This window comes from Acinonyx jubatus, chromosome F2 (assembly GCF_027475565.1).
Source record: "Acinonyx jubatus isolate Ajub_Pintada_27869175 chromosome F2, VMU_Ajub_asm_v1.0, whole genome shotgun sequence".
Taxonomy (NCBI): domain Eukaryota; kingdom Metazoa; phylum Chordata; class Mammalia; order Carnivora; family Felidae; genus Acinonyx; species Acinonyx jubatus.
In genome coordinates this window covers 64,218,355-64,235,279 of record NC_069394.1, presented here as the reverse complement: position 1 = coordinate 64,235,279, position 16,925 = coordinate 64,218,355, and the positions used below count along the sequence as shown (strand labels likewise).

Here is a 16,925-nt window from a genome sequence, read left to right as displayed (position 1 = left end):
AGAATTCTAAAGCACGCTTTCTCTTTCTCACTTACAGAATTAATTACCTGCCCTCCCTCCCCCAACTTGGTTTCTAGTGCTCTACTCACATCCTCTTCATTGGGCTAACTCCTGTTTGTCCTTCAGTACAAGATGAAACTTCACCTGAGTGTTCTATAAATGCCCACACTAGGTCCCACATCCTTTTTTTTGTGTCCCCATGCAAAATCTGTGCTATCTTTATGCCAGCCCCTGCCAGCTAACAGCCTGATATTTTGCTATCATGCTTCCTTCTCCTCTCAAGATTACAATTACTACAAGAGTCGGGCAGTAAGCTGATGGTTCATGAAATTCCCTTTTTCTCAGTTGAGCATAATGCCTGAAGCAAAATAGATCACTAAGTGTGAAACAAATGTTTATTGGATGAATATGTTACCTATTTACTTTACATCAGCTTCTAATTGTCATTTGGAATGACTGATCTCATTTCATACATATATATGAAATGTGTATGTTGCCTTAGTTTGATTTTAAGATTGAAAAAGATTCTCAAGAGTACAGGTCACTTTTTTGGTATATCCTCCTTTTTTTTCTTTCAATAATACTAAAGCAACATTTTCTGCACATGGAATTTCATTTCAAAGCATTACCTGAAATGGCATACCAGTAAATGCTTAGCATCACTGATTATTATCAGGAGGAGGATGGGGTGTGGACAGAATGATGTTTGTACCTAGACTAATTTTGAATAAGCCTTCACTATTTATTTTTGCTCATGCATGTTAACATGTGCTGATTAATAGTATACAAAGTCTTCTGGAATTTTCTTGGAAGACTGGACTTATTTATTTATCTGGGTTTTGAAAGTACGTTCGCCCATTGCCAAGGCTGTAGTCTTTTTGCGTAAGTAATAGCATTTATTCCAGAAAAATACTGACAATCAAAAGCTAGTGAGTTCCCTGAATCACTGAATGGTTTCTACCAAAGAAACTCTACCTCAACTAGCACCCCCATGGGTAAGTAGAAGAGTAAACAGAGAAGTTTTTAAGGTATATCTTAATAGCTTCCAGGTTCATGCTTACTGAAATCAGTGGAAAAGTTGAATTTGGGTCCGATCTTACAGACTAACTTCTGAAACTCTAGTTCAGGGATGGTTAGTGAAGATAATCTAAAAAATATTTCAAATATGGAATCACTGGTAATGCCAATACTGTCAAATATAGTTAATCACTTCACTTCCATCTTAAAGCAAGTAAGAAGTACTTATTGAAACATATTCCTTTAAGTGATCCAGGTTCAGTCCCTAGAATATAACGTTCGATGTAGGAGAGAATAAACTTATAATAACATGGGATTTTAAAAGGATTAGAAGGTCTTACTCTCTTCTTTCTGAATAGAATTGTCTCCTTGCTAACATTTATAAGCTACTTTTGAAGTTTATATGCTGTAAGATAAAGCCAACCTATTGAAATACTTCCTGGAGAGACACATGCCCTGGCTTTTTCTAATTGGAAATACAGGCTTTGCTGTGTGGGTCAGCTATTCACCTTCAAGGATGGACTGCTTTTGAGCTTTATATAGATGCAGAAGGTTGCAAAGACTAGATACGACAGCTCAGGATTGTGAAATTGAATCACTATCCTTCATACCTAAAATGAGAGTGTGGGACATCATGATCTCTAAGGATCCTCGATACTTTTCTAAATAGGAAGGTTGCCTAGTTAAAAAAAAAAAGGCAGGGAGGGCTTTATGGTCAGGTAGCCTGAGAGCTACCACCTACTGGTTGTGATCCTAGAAAGTTATTCAGTCTCCGTGAGTCCCACTTTGTACACCTGCAAACTGAGAACACCACACCTACATCACAGAAGTACAATTTCATTCATGGTCAGTGAGCCTAAAGTACACAGGACTGCACCTAGCACAGTGAGGATGCTCCTTCATGAGCTGCATGAAGAAGGCATCCTTTCACCTCTGCCAACAAGGAAGTGTGTAACTTTAGGAAAGCCACTTAAGCCCAAATTGCTATTGGGGTGCCTGGTTGGCTCAGTTGGTGCAGTGTACAACTCTTGATCTCAGAGTGGTGAGTTCAAGCCCCATGTTGGGTGTAGAAATTATGTAAAAAATAAAATCTGAAAAAAAAAGCCCACAAAAGATTCCTAAACTGCTACCATCAATCAAACCTTGACTCTAAGGTCTCACAGGAACCACAATTGTGAGGCATTCAACATGTAGAAAGTGCCCTTGGGTGAGAATATCAACCATTTTCAGGCTGACCTATTCTTATTGGGAAAAATATCGCATGGTAATTATTTTGGGGGCGTGATTTACTATTTAAAAATAGATTGCCTTGGGGTGGTGGGAGAAGTGCTGAAAGGATGCATTTTCACAAAATTTGAAAACCAGTTCCATAGCTCTGCACACACCCCCTAAAGCAGTTGCTAAAAACAGTGCTTGGTGTTGTATCCCTTGGCTGAGAGCCTCTCCTTTGCCATGGACACACTGAAAATAATACAGGAAATACTTTATTCAAGAGAAGTTAATTTATCCTTTCTTCAGGCAGCCTCTTCTGTGCCAAATCTGAACCACTCTTAAAGGTCTACATATCAAGCTGCAATGGTTGTGTTTTAAGTGAAAAGGACATAATCCTTTGTGTTGGGCTGCAAGACACAAGTGTATGCAGTTGGATCAACTGCAAAACTAAAGTCCAGTCATGTCATCCCACTACTCAAAACTACCCAACAGCATTCCACCCCTCTCAAATCCTCACTCTAGTCTATAAACCCTGTACAACTGGCCCTCTTTTCCCTGTGACCTCATCTACTGCCATTCTCCCCAACCATCCGCATCAGTCACAAAAGCCTCCCCAGAAAAACTCCTGCTTCAGAGTTTGACACTCACTCCACCTGTGCTAAGAAGGCTCTTTGCCCAGACATCTATCTGTCGTCATGCTTCTTCCCCTTACTTTCGTAAGGCTTTTACGTTGTCATTTTTCACTGTGGACTTCTCTGGCTACCCTTTCTGTTACCGCAACCCTCCTATGCCTTCCCCCTTCCATCTTTATTTATTTCTACTTAGTAATTATTATTAAATAATATTTTATATATTTTATTTATGTATCTTGTTAAATGCCTGCTCCACTACTTGGTGAGTTATGAGAGAGAAGGTGTATTTTTCTTACTTGCTTTCTTCACTACTTATAAAGTGTTTAAAATAGGACCTAGCCCAGAACAGGTTCTCAATACATTCTTATCAAATGAATGGATAAATGAATGCTGACAGTCTCACTGAGGAGAGGTGATTCATCAACATAAACCATCAGAGATCTATCTTACAGCATAAGCTTCCAAAAGAAAAGACTAAGTTTTGCTAATTCTCTGCCTCCTCAAAGCTTTCCAAAGCTTTGGATTATAGGGGGCACACAATAAATATTGAATTTATGAAATCAGTTAATTTATTTATTAATGACTTAAGCCTCCTAATTATCATCACAGTGTATCTGAAAACATCATGCTATGAGCAACTGGTTTCATATTATAATTTGGCCACCAATTTTGTTTTAGAGCCTTAAATAGATTCCTTATTTCTGAGCTTCAGTGTTGACATCTTTAAATGGGAACAATATTATTTTTTAGCCGATGTATCTGAGAATTAGAATAGCTAGGCTTTATACAGTGCCTTGTAGATAGTGAAGTCTTAATAAACATTAGATGCTACTTTTTCCTTTATTAAAATAACTCCAGCTCAACAGTGGCTACTATGGTTCAATTTACAATTACATTGTTCTCTTTGAGGAAGAATTTAAAATCTCAGCTGCAACACAGCCATCTGTAATAATAAAAAAAAATTGTAGATTCATGCTCTCTTTAAGTTCCTCCTAAATCTCAAGCTACACCTGTGCAGGAAGCATTATATCACATAAACAAAGTCTTATTCATTGACTACCATCAAAAAGGAGAAAAAGGGGGAAAAAATCTACAACTTCCACAGGAAATCCCAAGCACAAATTCTCACAGCTGCCTCTATTCACTTGTTATTACTGCCTTGACCATTGTTTTAATTACAGCTCAAAAAAAGACATTATTTTCATGGTACTTTTACCTCCTTAAAGCAAAGTAGTATCGCTGCTCTCCAATCTTGATGATTGCAGTTCTTGCACTAGTCAGCCAGGCTGAATTAAGCTAGGCAACCTAGGAAGTCAAAGATTAAATTCTGGAAGTTAAAATTAGAGTGTAAAAAATTACTTCATGTGCCATGAAGTGTATATACAGTTTCTTCAATTATAGCCTGAGAAATCTGTCTCTGTGGGAAGGCACACTTCATTAACTTTCAGCTATGTAGGCCTGGGGCAGATAGGGTCATCATCTTATAAAATTATATAGTATTATGATCATAATGTTCTTCTTCTCATCAGGAGTAGAAGATTTATAAAAGTAATTGTTTTAAGGAAATCTTGATAAGGGAACTAATAGTATACTTCAGAGAGGTTTCTAAATTTATCCCAATTGTGAACTTGCCCTATTTATCTAAATTCCTGGAATTCATTTTTGTTTTGTGCTGACCAGTCTTTGACTCATTCATCTCATTAGTACTCCTTTGTTAAACTTTAATTGAGTTCTAAGAGAGGCTCTGGTTAGAAAACAGCACTGATTGTATGCGGTATAATTTATTATCTGAGTCGCTAAAATTGTCAGTTTTGACAATTTTTAGTCATTTTCTGACTCTTCAGAGTAGTTAAAACTTTAAACAAATATTTTTTAAAGTAAATCAGGCAAGTTTCCAATTAAAATAAGCATGGAAATGTTTTCAGATATTATACATACGTTTGGGGTAATTTCCTTGGAATAATAATATAATCTACAAAGACTGGCTCTGAAAGATCCTTAAATTCAAATCAAATGGCTTCTCAGTTCCACCCAAATTAATTTTGAGCTTCATGTGGCTACATTTTGTTGAATGTCTGCTTTGGTCAAGACAACACATTGATTCTCTAGACTGACTCTTCATCTCCTGTGGGGAAAAATAACAACACTTTTCATTTGCTAGATTCTCTGGGTTGATTGTTTTCTCTTCCTAGTCCTGTGCCTTACATATTTGCCACCTAATACTCTTAGAAGGAGGCAGATGTGGTATTTAGAGACCTATCTAAACATTGCGGTAATATGTTTAACATTAAAACATTTTTTTAATGTTTATTTATTCTTGAGAGAGAGAGAGAGAGAGAGAGAGAAAACATGAGATGGGGAGGGGCAGTGGGAGAGGGAGACACAGAATCTGAAGCAGGCTCCAGGCTCTGAGCTGTCAGCACAGAGCCCATCACAGGGCTTGAACCCATGAACTGCGAGATTACGACCTGGGCCAAAGTCAGACACTTAACTGACTGAGCCACCCAGGTGCCCCTCATTTTCATTTATTTATAATACAAATATTTATTGAGCACTGCTTTACTATCTATTGCTAAATAACAAAGCACTTCAAAACTTAGTAGCTCAAAATAACAACCTGCTTATTTTTGCATGATTCTGTGTGTTGACTAGGGCTCAGCTGAGTGGTTATTCTGCTGGTCTTGCTTAGGGTCTACATGTGATTGCAGTCAGATGGCAAATGAGGCTGGATGACCCAAAATGGCTTCTTCACTCACATGTTGGGAACCTTGGGGCTCCTACATGTGGCTTCTCTCTTCAGTGGATTGGCTAGATTTCTTTCATAGTGGCTTACAGTTCTAAGAGGCAGCTGGTGGAAGCTATCACTCTTCTGTAAGTCTGGTCTCAAAGTCTGAGGATGTCACATCCACTGTATTTTACTGGTGAAAGCTAATCACAAGATAAGGCTATTTTCAAATGATTTTTATAGGAGAGAAATGAGTGTTTCAACTCAGATTAGAGAGCTGGATAAAACATCTCTCCAACCTCTACAATAAGACAAGACAGGACAAATCATGTACTACTGACATTTTGTAAACCCTTACAAAAACTTAGGTCTCTGAATAATCACCTACTTAAAATCTATAGAGAGAGAGGTACCCACAGGGAGAAATAAAATGTAAGCATTTGCTTATCTTGAACAGATACCACCAAACAACATACAAGCTGGTAAGAATATTCAGCTAGCAACTTTTAATGAGTTGCTAAAGACTAAATATGGGCTTCAAGGAGAATATGAAGCCCCAGGAGGCTATAGACATGGGAAGGATTGCATGCCCTTGCAGCTTTTCCAGTTAAGAACTCCACCAGGTGCTCACAGAGAAGACCAACAAGAATTCCCAGAACACTTCCCCAAGGTGCTGGTTTAGGCAGGGAACAGCAGGCACAGCCACAGCTTTACCTGGATTTATCTCCCTTATGGAACAAAAGTCTTAATCCATAGGGGGAAAGGACAACTAAAACCAGAGCTTGAATACTGGTGGGAACCTACTGTAGCTGGGGAAGGGAAACAAGGGGAAAAAACCTCTACCCCTGATGGAGGGAATGAATATGTGCTAGACCAAATTTAACATCTGAAGAAGATGCAGGAACATCCGTAAAGGGCATACTCACAATGTTCATAGTGCCTGCCTGAGGTTTAATTAGAGCATCAGAAAATGAGCCTCTCTCTCCACCACCACATTAACAATTGTTGAGTATAAATAACAGTGGAATGTACGGTGGGAAACCAGTACAAAGGAAAGATATGGGGCCAAACAGGGAGCAAGTGTTGAGAAAATCCATGAGTAAATTAACTCATACTGTAAACACAAGATATCACTAGAAGAATCTGATGCAGTAGTGCACTGAGGGTAATCACAGTAGTAAAAAACTTCAAACTCTGCCAACTTCTGACTAGATGAATATAAAACTCCATTCTACAAACCTTACAGAAAAGAGGCAGGCTTATCTCTAAACTTGAAAAAATTATTTACTCCATTATCTAGCGTTTTGTACAACATGGCCAGATTCTAACAACAACAACAACAACAAAAAACTTTATGAGATACACAAAAGGGCAAGGAAAACAAAGTCTGAAAAGATAAAGTGATTATCGGAACCAGACTCAGATATGACAAAAACGCTGGAACTATCAGACAGAAAACTTAGAATAACTACGATTAATTTGTTAGAGGCTCTAATGGAAAAGAAAAACGCAAGATAAGAAAGGCATTTTCAGCAGAGTTAGAAACTATAAGATAAAGTCAAATGGAAGTGCCAGAAGTCAAAAATACAGTAACAGAGAGAAAGAGTGACTTTAATGGGCTCATCAGTAGCCTTGACATAGCCTAGAAAAGAATTAGTGAACTTGAAGATAGGTCAATAGAAATTATTCAAATTGAAAAACAAAGAGGAAGAAAAGGTGAAAAATCAAACAGACCATATGATATCAAATGGTATAATATCAAATAGTATAACATATGCATAATTGGACTCCCAGAGGAAAAGGAAGAGAGAATTGGGCAAAAAAAAATATTTGAAGAAATGATGACTGGAATATTTTCAAAATTAGTGTCAGACATCAAACCACAGATCTCAGAACCTCAAAGAACACCAAGAAGAGTTCATTAAAAAAATCCAAAACAACCCACCAAGCCTAGGCACATCTTATTCAAACTGTTGGAAACTGAAAACAAAAAGAAAATCTTAAGCTCAATCTCTGAATACTTACCTACAGAGGAATAGTAATAAGATAAACAACAGACTTCTAGTCAGAAACAATATAAGAAAGATGACAGTAGAGGTGCATCTTTAAAGTGCTGCAGGAAAATCCCACATCCAGTGAAAGCCACTTTCAAAAGTGAAAGAAAAATAAAGTCTTTCTCAAACAAAGGTAGAGGAAAGAAGCTCAAGTCTTCTTTTTTTTCACTTTTGTTTTTGTTTTTGTTTTGGAAACAGACACAGGGCATATCACAGGGGGAAGCAGTGTGATGCCTCCTAGCAAGGCTCAGGACAATAGTAGCCAAAGTCAGAGATACCACTGTGGCCAGGCCTAAGACCAACATCACAGAGGTATGAGGAGAGGTTGACCCCTCCACACCAAAAATCACCAAAATATGCAATCACCAAAAATATGGAATGCTTCACAAATTTGTGAGTCATCCTTGCGCAGGGGCCATGTTAATCTTCTCTGTATCATTTCAATTTCAATATATTTGCCGCTAAAGTGAGCGTGCTCCACTCTTGATTTAAAAAGTGTCCTGTGCATATAGGGAGAGAAGAAATTGGTTGGAAGACACCTTTAGAGATTAGCTACTAGCACCCACTGAATGTAAGGTAAAAGTTATAGTACTGGGGAAAGTCCATGTTACCTCATTGAAATTAATTTTTCCTATTTATAAGTTGCTGGTATTAGTTTATATGATTTCAATGATTTCTTAAAATTGAACTATTTTTTTTAATGGTAGTCGTACATTGTCGTTCATTACTTTATCAATCTGGAGATAGGTATTTTTGTGTGTGATATATAAAAACAGTCTATTTTAAAATTAGATTAATATATTTCTGAAATGTTAGAATGGTTGGCTACACATAGTAGCTGTGGCTGATTATAATCAATCTATGAAAACTTAACCATCTACACATGAGCTGATGTCTGTATTTTCTTAAATTAATTTATTTATTTTGAGAGAGAGAGAGAGAGAGACAGTGAGTGAGGGAGGGGCAGAGAGAGAAGGAGAGAGAGAGATCCCAAGAGGCTCCCTGCTGTCAGCACAGAGCTCAACGCAGGGCTCCATCTCACGAACTGTGAGATCACAACTGGAGCCAAAATCAAGAGATGGATGCTTAACCAACTAAGCCACCCAGGCGTCCCTCTATATGTTAATAATAAATGTCAGTCAAGAGTCAAACTGATTAACAAGGGTTAACAAATGCAATTTCAATTTCAGAATTACCGTTTATTTTTAAAAATGTTTATTTATTTATTTTTTGAAATTTATTTTGATGGGGTGGAGGGCCAGAGAGAGCTGGGGAGAGAGAATCCCAAGCAGGGATTCTCAGCTGTCACACTGTCAGCTCAGAGCCTGATGTGGGGTTGAACTCACAAACTGTGAGATCATGACCTCAGCCAAAGTCAGATGCTTAACCAACTGAGTCACCAGTTGCCGCTAAATGTTTATGTATTTATTTTTGAGAGAGCGAGAGGAAAAGAGTTGGAGAGAGAGAGAATCCCAAGCAGGCTCTGCACTGACTGCCTACAGCCTGATGCGGGGTTTGATTTCAGGAACCATGAAATCATGACCTGAGGCAAAATCAAGAGTCAGCCATTTGACTGACTGAGCCACCCGGGCACACCCAGAATTATTGTTTATTATCTTTTAACTTTCTTTTTAATCTTGTATTTACAAAGAAATAACTTGGTTATTCCAATTTGATTTTGACAAATATGTATAGCGCCAATCTCTTCACTTTGTAAAAATGCTAATAAAAATTATTGGAGTCAATTATAGATTTGGTACTCTTAAAATTATTTTACTGAAATTTACAAGGATATTTGTGATATAATGTAAAGAATGACTCAGCTGCACAACTTCCAGATAGTGAGTTTGAGTCATGCTTAACACATTTGTGTATGTTTTTTTAAAAAAATATTTAATGATACTTGGTAAAGATGGTGAGGCCGACTGCAATAGGTGTAGGGTCTGCTGCAATGGGATTGCACAGTGTGGGAGAGAGATGGGGCTCAACTCCAAATATAGCATGGGCATGTGGGAATTTATAGATTAAGAGCAGGGTGTGGGTCAGTGGATGGAAAATTAGTAAGTGGAAACACCAGAAGTAAAGGGGATTCTGAGTAAACAGGATTCTTGCTGAAGATAGGCCAGGGTGATCAAATATCATCTGAGGGATGGAGAAAGATGAGGAACTTGATCATATATTGAAGGTGATGAGATATTGAGAGAGGAAAATGTTAGTTAAACTACTTGGTGGAGTTCTTACTAAAACTGGATTTTACAGGAGCACAAACAGATGGGCCTAGGAGAACTGACTAAAGTTTAGTCAAGCAAAAAAAAATCTTTGTCATATTATATCAATTATAACATGATAGTATATATTCAAGTTAGCATTGAATAAAGCAGTGATTCTCAAGTTTGAGCAGGCCTCAGAATTTCCAGGAGGGTTTGTTAAAAACCAGATCACTAAGTTCTACCTTCAGGATATGTAATTCAGTACACCCCGGGTAGAGCCTGAGAATTTGCATTTCTCATGTTTCTGGATAATATTGTGTTTGGTCAGAGGAGCACTCTTTGAAAACTCCTTGCATAGATGAACAAATATGCTTTCAGGTTAGACACACTGAGTAAAACCCAGATTTGTTACCAATTCACTCTGAGAGCTTAGGCACAACCTTAATGTTTTAATCTATAAAACGGAGTATTAATAGCTACTGTGTAGTGTTGTTTCTAGAATCCTATGAAGTATTTGCCACAGTCTCTGGAACAGAGGATAAATTCTCGGTTGGCACTGTTGATACTGTATTGAATGTTTGATGATGAAGATCTCATTGAAAGATTGTTATGTTTTTCCCAATACATATATTTAATTTATATCTGCAGACCTATTGAGCAAATTAAGAGGTTGAATATTTTGATCCTGATAACATTAATAGGAAAACTACCTTTTGAATTAGAAGTGACTCTTTCAATGCAGTTTCTCCAGAGGGATTTCTATTTCGCAAAAGAAAGATTGATCAGTCAACCAACACTCATTGAGTACCTTTGTCTTCAGACAAAATACACACATACACAGACACACTCATATATACACATAAACTCTAAAGTGAATACAAACTGGCTTTTTCTACAAATTGGCTATTCCATTTTTCTTCCTTTCTCTTATCATTTTATCTCTGGAATCGGTGCCTCTGTTTGCTGGTGGATTCCTTTGCTTTGTGCCTCCTCCCCCAGGCTTCAACAGAGGCATCTTGCATCAACTGAGTACCTGTAGCAAAAGTGGTTAACAGATGTGTGGGTTCTGTTGTATTTTGGTATTGTAATTTCCTATTACTGAGAAAAAAAAAAGAGAGAGAGAGAGAAGTGTCACCAAGGAATCTCGGGGGATTTCCTGACTAGAAATGCCTTTGAAGTTGAAGAATATTTTTAAGACAGCGGTTTTTAATTGTAAAGAATCTTAATCATGTAGAGAAATATGCCTTTGAAATATTTTTCTTTGAACAGTGCATTTACCAGTTCAGGAAGCTCATTTCCATGCAATGATATTTTAATTTTAAGACACAACTTCCCTTGCATTGCATGTATTCATAAAGCTACAATTTCATTCTTAGTTTTATTTATTACATTCTGAAAATTAGGCTACTTGCCTTAAGCTATTCTATATAAATGTTTTTACTCCCCAAACCCATCATTTTAGAGATGCAATTTTAGCCTTTAATGGGAGAAAATGATATAAAGTGGCTATGACTGAGGTTTTCTGGGTTTATATTTCTGCCATGTCTGCAGGGGGCTATTCTCCACATGGAAATCTAAGAATTCACACTAATGTTAATTCAGGGTATAAACTCATCAATCTGGAGGAAAAGAGATTTTACTTCTAAATGTAACTTTCCTAATTCCACTTGCTCTACATTTGCCTAGATTGGACTTGCCTTCAAATAGAGATATGGTCAGGCAAAAGCTGACACAAGGGGAATGAAAGGCTTACCATTTGTTTAAGGCAGGAAAATGACACTACTCAGTTTATGTCAAAAACACATATGGCCGGGGCGCCTGGGTGGCTCAGTCAGTTGGGCGTCCGACTTTGGCTCAGGTCATGATCTTGCGGTTTGTGGGTTCAAGCCCTGCGTCGGGCTCTGTGCTGACAGCTCGGAGCCTGGAGCATGCTTTGGATTCTGTGTCTCCTCCCCTCTCTGCCCCTCCCATGCTCATGCTTTGTCTCTCTGTGTCTCTCAATAATAATAAACATTAAAAAAATAAAAACAAAACAAAGCAAAAAAAAAAAACCCACATATGGCCATAAATATTTCATTTCTCTGAATTCGAAGGTAAGACTCTTTGTGTTCACATTCTTAAGTAGTATATGTATCTTATCCAGAAACATATTTTACATCTTTGGCCACAGTAACACACACATACAGATCAAAGACCATCAAAGCCCAAATAAGATGGCATTCGTTAGGAAACCACACTCTCCTGAATTAATTGCCCTTTTGAAATGAAATAAATATTTTACAGTTCCTTTACTTAAAACACAACCACTAATTGCAAATGGATGTGTTAATATCATCAACCTAGCCTGAATGAAATATCTGCCATATTTGTAAATATATTAATAATTAGTATATATGTCTGCACATATGTGTATTAATACATCTGTGCCCCAGGGGCTCTTAAGATTTGGACTGCAAATTTGGTTTCTAGGATGCTTGTTTTGTCCAGTTTTTGTTTTCAGTAATGTCAATATTGCCACTGATAAATTTGATTTGACTTGAGGAAAGACCTACTATTATCTTCTTTTATCTTTTTCATAAGTGCATATTGGGTTGAAACCCCTGGATAACCAATCATACTTTCTCATCATCATAGAAATGTAAGGCAAGGAAGTCTATGTCAGGTAATGCAAGTCTGGTGAGGTGTCTTGAAAACCCCAGCAGCAGCCTTACATTTGTGCACAGGAAAACTTATACAGGGTAAACTGGATAGGGAGAGAAAAGCTTGGGGACCCACCTAGAAGCTGGGATTGCACTGCACATTTCACAAAATTGAGGAAAAGTCAACTGCATGTCACAAAGAATGGGGGTGGGGAAGAGAATGTGTGGGGTAAGCCGGCGGGGGGGGGGGGGGTGGTTGTAGGATGACAGAGATTATAGTTACGGTAAAACTAATATAGAAAGAGGGTAAGAGATATAAATAAAATAGCAAGTTTTAGTGTCAAGAACATTATATTTTTCTTAACTAGGAGGCTTGTGTGCCAAGTTAGTCAATTTTTGAAAAATAAGAACTGTCTGGACTTCCCAAATATGCTTTCATCTTTGCTTTAGTGAGAAACCCAGAAAAAGGCCTAAAGCAGTTTCATAAGACATCATTTTTGGTTAAAAACAAAGAAGCACATTTAAAAAATCCCACACTTCAACCATCCAAAAGTTTTCCTAGAGTCTAATAAAAATAGTATTCCTTTTTTTATTTTATTTAAATTTTAGTTAGTTAACAAAGAATAGTATTCCTTTTAAAATGTGCATTTAAAAAAATCTTTCTTTCATATGACATAAGCTATGGCTGCAATGAAAACTGGTATACCTGAAATTTCTGATGAAAATCAAGGGCAAATTTTCCAAGACATCTAATTTGACTGTATTTTCCCTAATTTTTTTCTTTAAAGAAGAAAGCTTGTACTGAGTATTAGCTATTTCTCAAAGACATGTCAAAAGAAGCTATAAAATACATTCTCCAATGCCTCTAAATTTTTAAAGACTATGTCAATCATAATAAATATGATGCTTTCCGTTTTAGCAGATTATTTTAAATTCTAGAAAACAAATATAAATTGAAAAATACTTTATTCATAAAGATTAGGGATTGAGGTCAACATTTATAGGTAAGCATCTTTCCTGCGGCAGCAGTAAAGGCATACTTTGAAGTTAAAGCACTATAAAAACATTTTACTTATAAATAGGGCAATTTTTGATCATAAAAGTCAGTGGTTGAGGGCACAAAGGCTACATTTCTGACACTAATTCCAGTGTATGTACCCTTCGCACACCACAAAGCAATTCTGTGACATCAGCTAAGTGTCTACAATTCAATTCAATTCTGACACTGTCTGGAGACTGTCAGATCCCACAGGTTAAGAGCTCAGTCCTACAAGAAGACTCCCACGACCCCCACCTCAATGCCAATCATAAGTATGGGTTGTCATCTGTGCCTCTGACCCACCATATATTGCAAGTTTCAAGGACCCCCCACCTTGGGTTTCATTAATTTGCTAAAGTAGCTCACAGAACTCAGAGAAAGTTTTACTTTTAGTAAATAGTATTGCAAAATACTATTGGTTTCTTAGTAAAGGATATAACTCAGAATAGCCAGATGGAAATGAAGCATAGGGCCCGCATGGAGAAAGGGCACAGGGCTTCCATGCCTTCTCCAAGCATGCCACTCTCTCAGCACTTCCAAGCATTTGCAAACCGAGAAGCTCTCTGAACCTCATACTTTAGGTTTTTATGGAGGTGTCATTATATAAGCATGCTTGATTAGATCATTGGCTTTTGGTGATAGATTCAACTTCCCCTTCCCAGGGAGGTCAGGAAGGTGGGAATGGAAGTATCAACCTTCCATTCAGTGGTTGGTTACCCTGGCAACCAGTCCCTATCCTTAAGCACTTTCCAAAAATCACCTCATTAATATAAACTTAGGTGTGGTTGAAAACAGTTTGCTATGAATATCAAGACACATTTATTGCTCTTATCACATAGGAAAATCATAAGCAAGATCTAATAAGAGTTCCCAAATTTGCTGACCACTCTTAATAAAAATTGAACCCTTGAAATTCCATAGAATTTCCAGATTCTCAACAGATGCTAAATATAGTGTGGCCACCTTTGTTGATAACTGATTCAAATGAGTCCAAATCATCTAGATTTTTCAGAACTGTTTAGATTTCAAATATTCTATTTGTTGTGCCCTTATTTGTCTCAGAGTTCTGATTTCAGTAGAAAAAACATAATTTCTTTATCCATTGACCTGAATGGCTTCTGATTCTGCTTCTTGGAAAATTTAAAATAAGTGTAAAAATAACCCTGAGCTTAAATAGTCAATTAATCTACAACAAAGGAAGCAAGAATATACAATGGAGAAAAGACAGTCTCTTCAATAAATGGTGTTTGGAAAACTGGACAACTATACACAAAAGGATGAAATTGGACCACCATACACAAAAATAAACTCAAAATAGATTAAAGATCTAAATGTGAGACCTGAAACCATAAAACTCCTAAAAGGAAATACAGGAAGTAATCTCTTGGACATCAGCCTAAACAACATTTTTCTGGCTCTGTCTCCTCAGGCAAGGGAAACAAAAGCAAAAATAAACCGTTGGGATTAAAAAAAAAAAGATTTTGCACAGTGAAGGAAACCATCAACAGAATGTAAAGGCAACCTACTAAATGAGAAAAGATATTTGCAAATAATGTATCTGATAAGGAATTAATATAAAAATATATAAAACACTTATACAATTCAATGCCAAAAAACCCAAACAGTAAAAAATGGCCAGAGGACCTAAATAGGCATTTTTCAAAGAAGACATACAAATGGCCAATAGACACAAAAAGATGGTCAACATCAGTCATCATCAGAAAAACGCGAATCAAAACCACAATGAGATATCACCTCATACCAATCATAATGGCTAGTATCAAAAAGACAAGAAATAACAAGTATTGGGAAGGATGTGGATTAAAAGGAACCCTTGGGGTGCCTAGGTGGCTCAGTCGGTCAAGCATCCGACTCTCGATTTCCGCTCAGGTCATGATCTCGGGGTTCATGAGATCAAGTTCCACATTGGGCTGTTTGCTGACAGCATGGAGCCTGCTTGGGATTCTCTCTCTCTCTTTCTCACTCTCTCTCTTCCTCTCCCTCTGCCTTCCTATGTATGCACGATTCTCTCTGTCTCAAAGTAAATAAGTAAATTAAAAAAAAAAAGAACCCTGGTGAGAATATAAATTGGTGGTAAAGCCACTATTGAAAGTAATATGGAGGTTCCTCAAAACATTAAAAATAGAAATACCACACAATCCAATAATTTTGCAGCTGGGTATTTACCCAAAGAATACAAAAACATGAATTTCAAAAGATATATGCACCCCTGTGTTTATTGCAGCATTATTTACAATAGTCAGGATATGGAAGCAACCTAAGTATCCATCAATAGATGAATGGGTAAAGAAGATGTGGTATATACACGAACTATTACTCAGCCATAAAAAAGAATGAATTCTTGCCATTCACAACAATATGTATGGATCTAGAGTGTATTATGCTAAGTGAAATTAAGTCAAAGAAAGACAAATACCGTATGATTTCACACATGGAATCTAAAAATCAAAACAAATGAGCAAACAAACAAAACAAAAATATACCCATAAATACAAAGAACAAAATGGTGGTTGCCAGAATGGAGGGGAGTGGGGGGAATTAGTGAAAGGGTTCAAGAGGTAAAAACTTCTAGTTATAAAATAAATAAGTCACAGGGATGAAAAGTATAGCATAGGGAATGTAGTCAGTAACAGTGTAATAACCTTGTATGATGACAGATGGTAGCTACACTTCAAGTGAATTGTCAAATCACTATGTTGCACACATGAAATTAATATAACATTGTATGTCAAATATATGTCAATAAAAATAATAAAATAAAATAAGAGACACTTAAGAAGCTGGTGAAATTTTTAAAAATTTTTTTTTAATGTTTTTATTTACTTTTGAGGCAGAGAGAGACAGAGCATGAACGGGGGAGGGTCAGAGAGAGAGGGAGACACAGAATCCGAAACAGGCTCCAGGCTCTGAGCTGTCAGCACAGAGCCTGACTCTGGGCTCAAACTCACGGACCATGAGATCATGCCCTGAGCCCAAGTCAGACGCTTAACCGACTGAGCCACCCAGGTGCCCCAGCAATTTTGACATCAAACAGTAATTCAAAATTTTTGTTTAAAATGATGGCCAAAAATGTTTGTCAAGGAATCAAGAGGAAGTTTCTTTTCCAACTTTCCTTCCTGTCTAATGTTTCGGTTTTCTTTTCCATCTCTGTCTCTGTTTTTAGTGTGGAAGTTAAAGGTGAATACAAGGAAGGTGTGAAATACCATCTTTACCTTTTGGATGATCTATATTTCTTTGGTTTCATTTATTTTTGTGAGATGCTCAGAAGAAGTCCACTTCCAGCTCAGATTCTTTCCTTCAGAGTTTCCCCTAGCAACCTGCTAAATGCTCTTGTAAAATACAGGTTTTGGCGGAGTCAACATAATCACCGTATTCA

The 16,925-nt window shown here is 37.1% G+C and overlaps 1 non-coding gene across 1 annotated transcript; it reads right to left on the bottom strand.

Annotated features, from left to right (window-relative positions):
- Positions 1 to 8,007: 8,007 nt before the first annotated feature.
- Positions 8,008 to 8,110, bottom strand: LOC113594776 (U6 spliceosomal RNA). Its single transcript, XR_003415219.1, has one exon. It is a non-coding gene; the product is annotated as a U6 spliceosomal RNA (small nuclear RNA).
- Between the last annotated feature and the right edge of the window lie 8,815 nt (positions 8,111 to 16,925).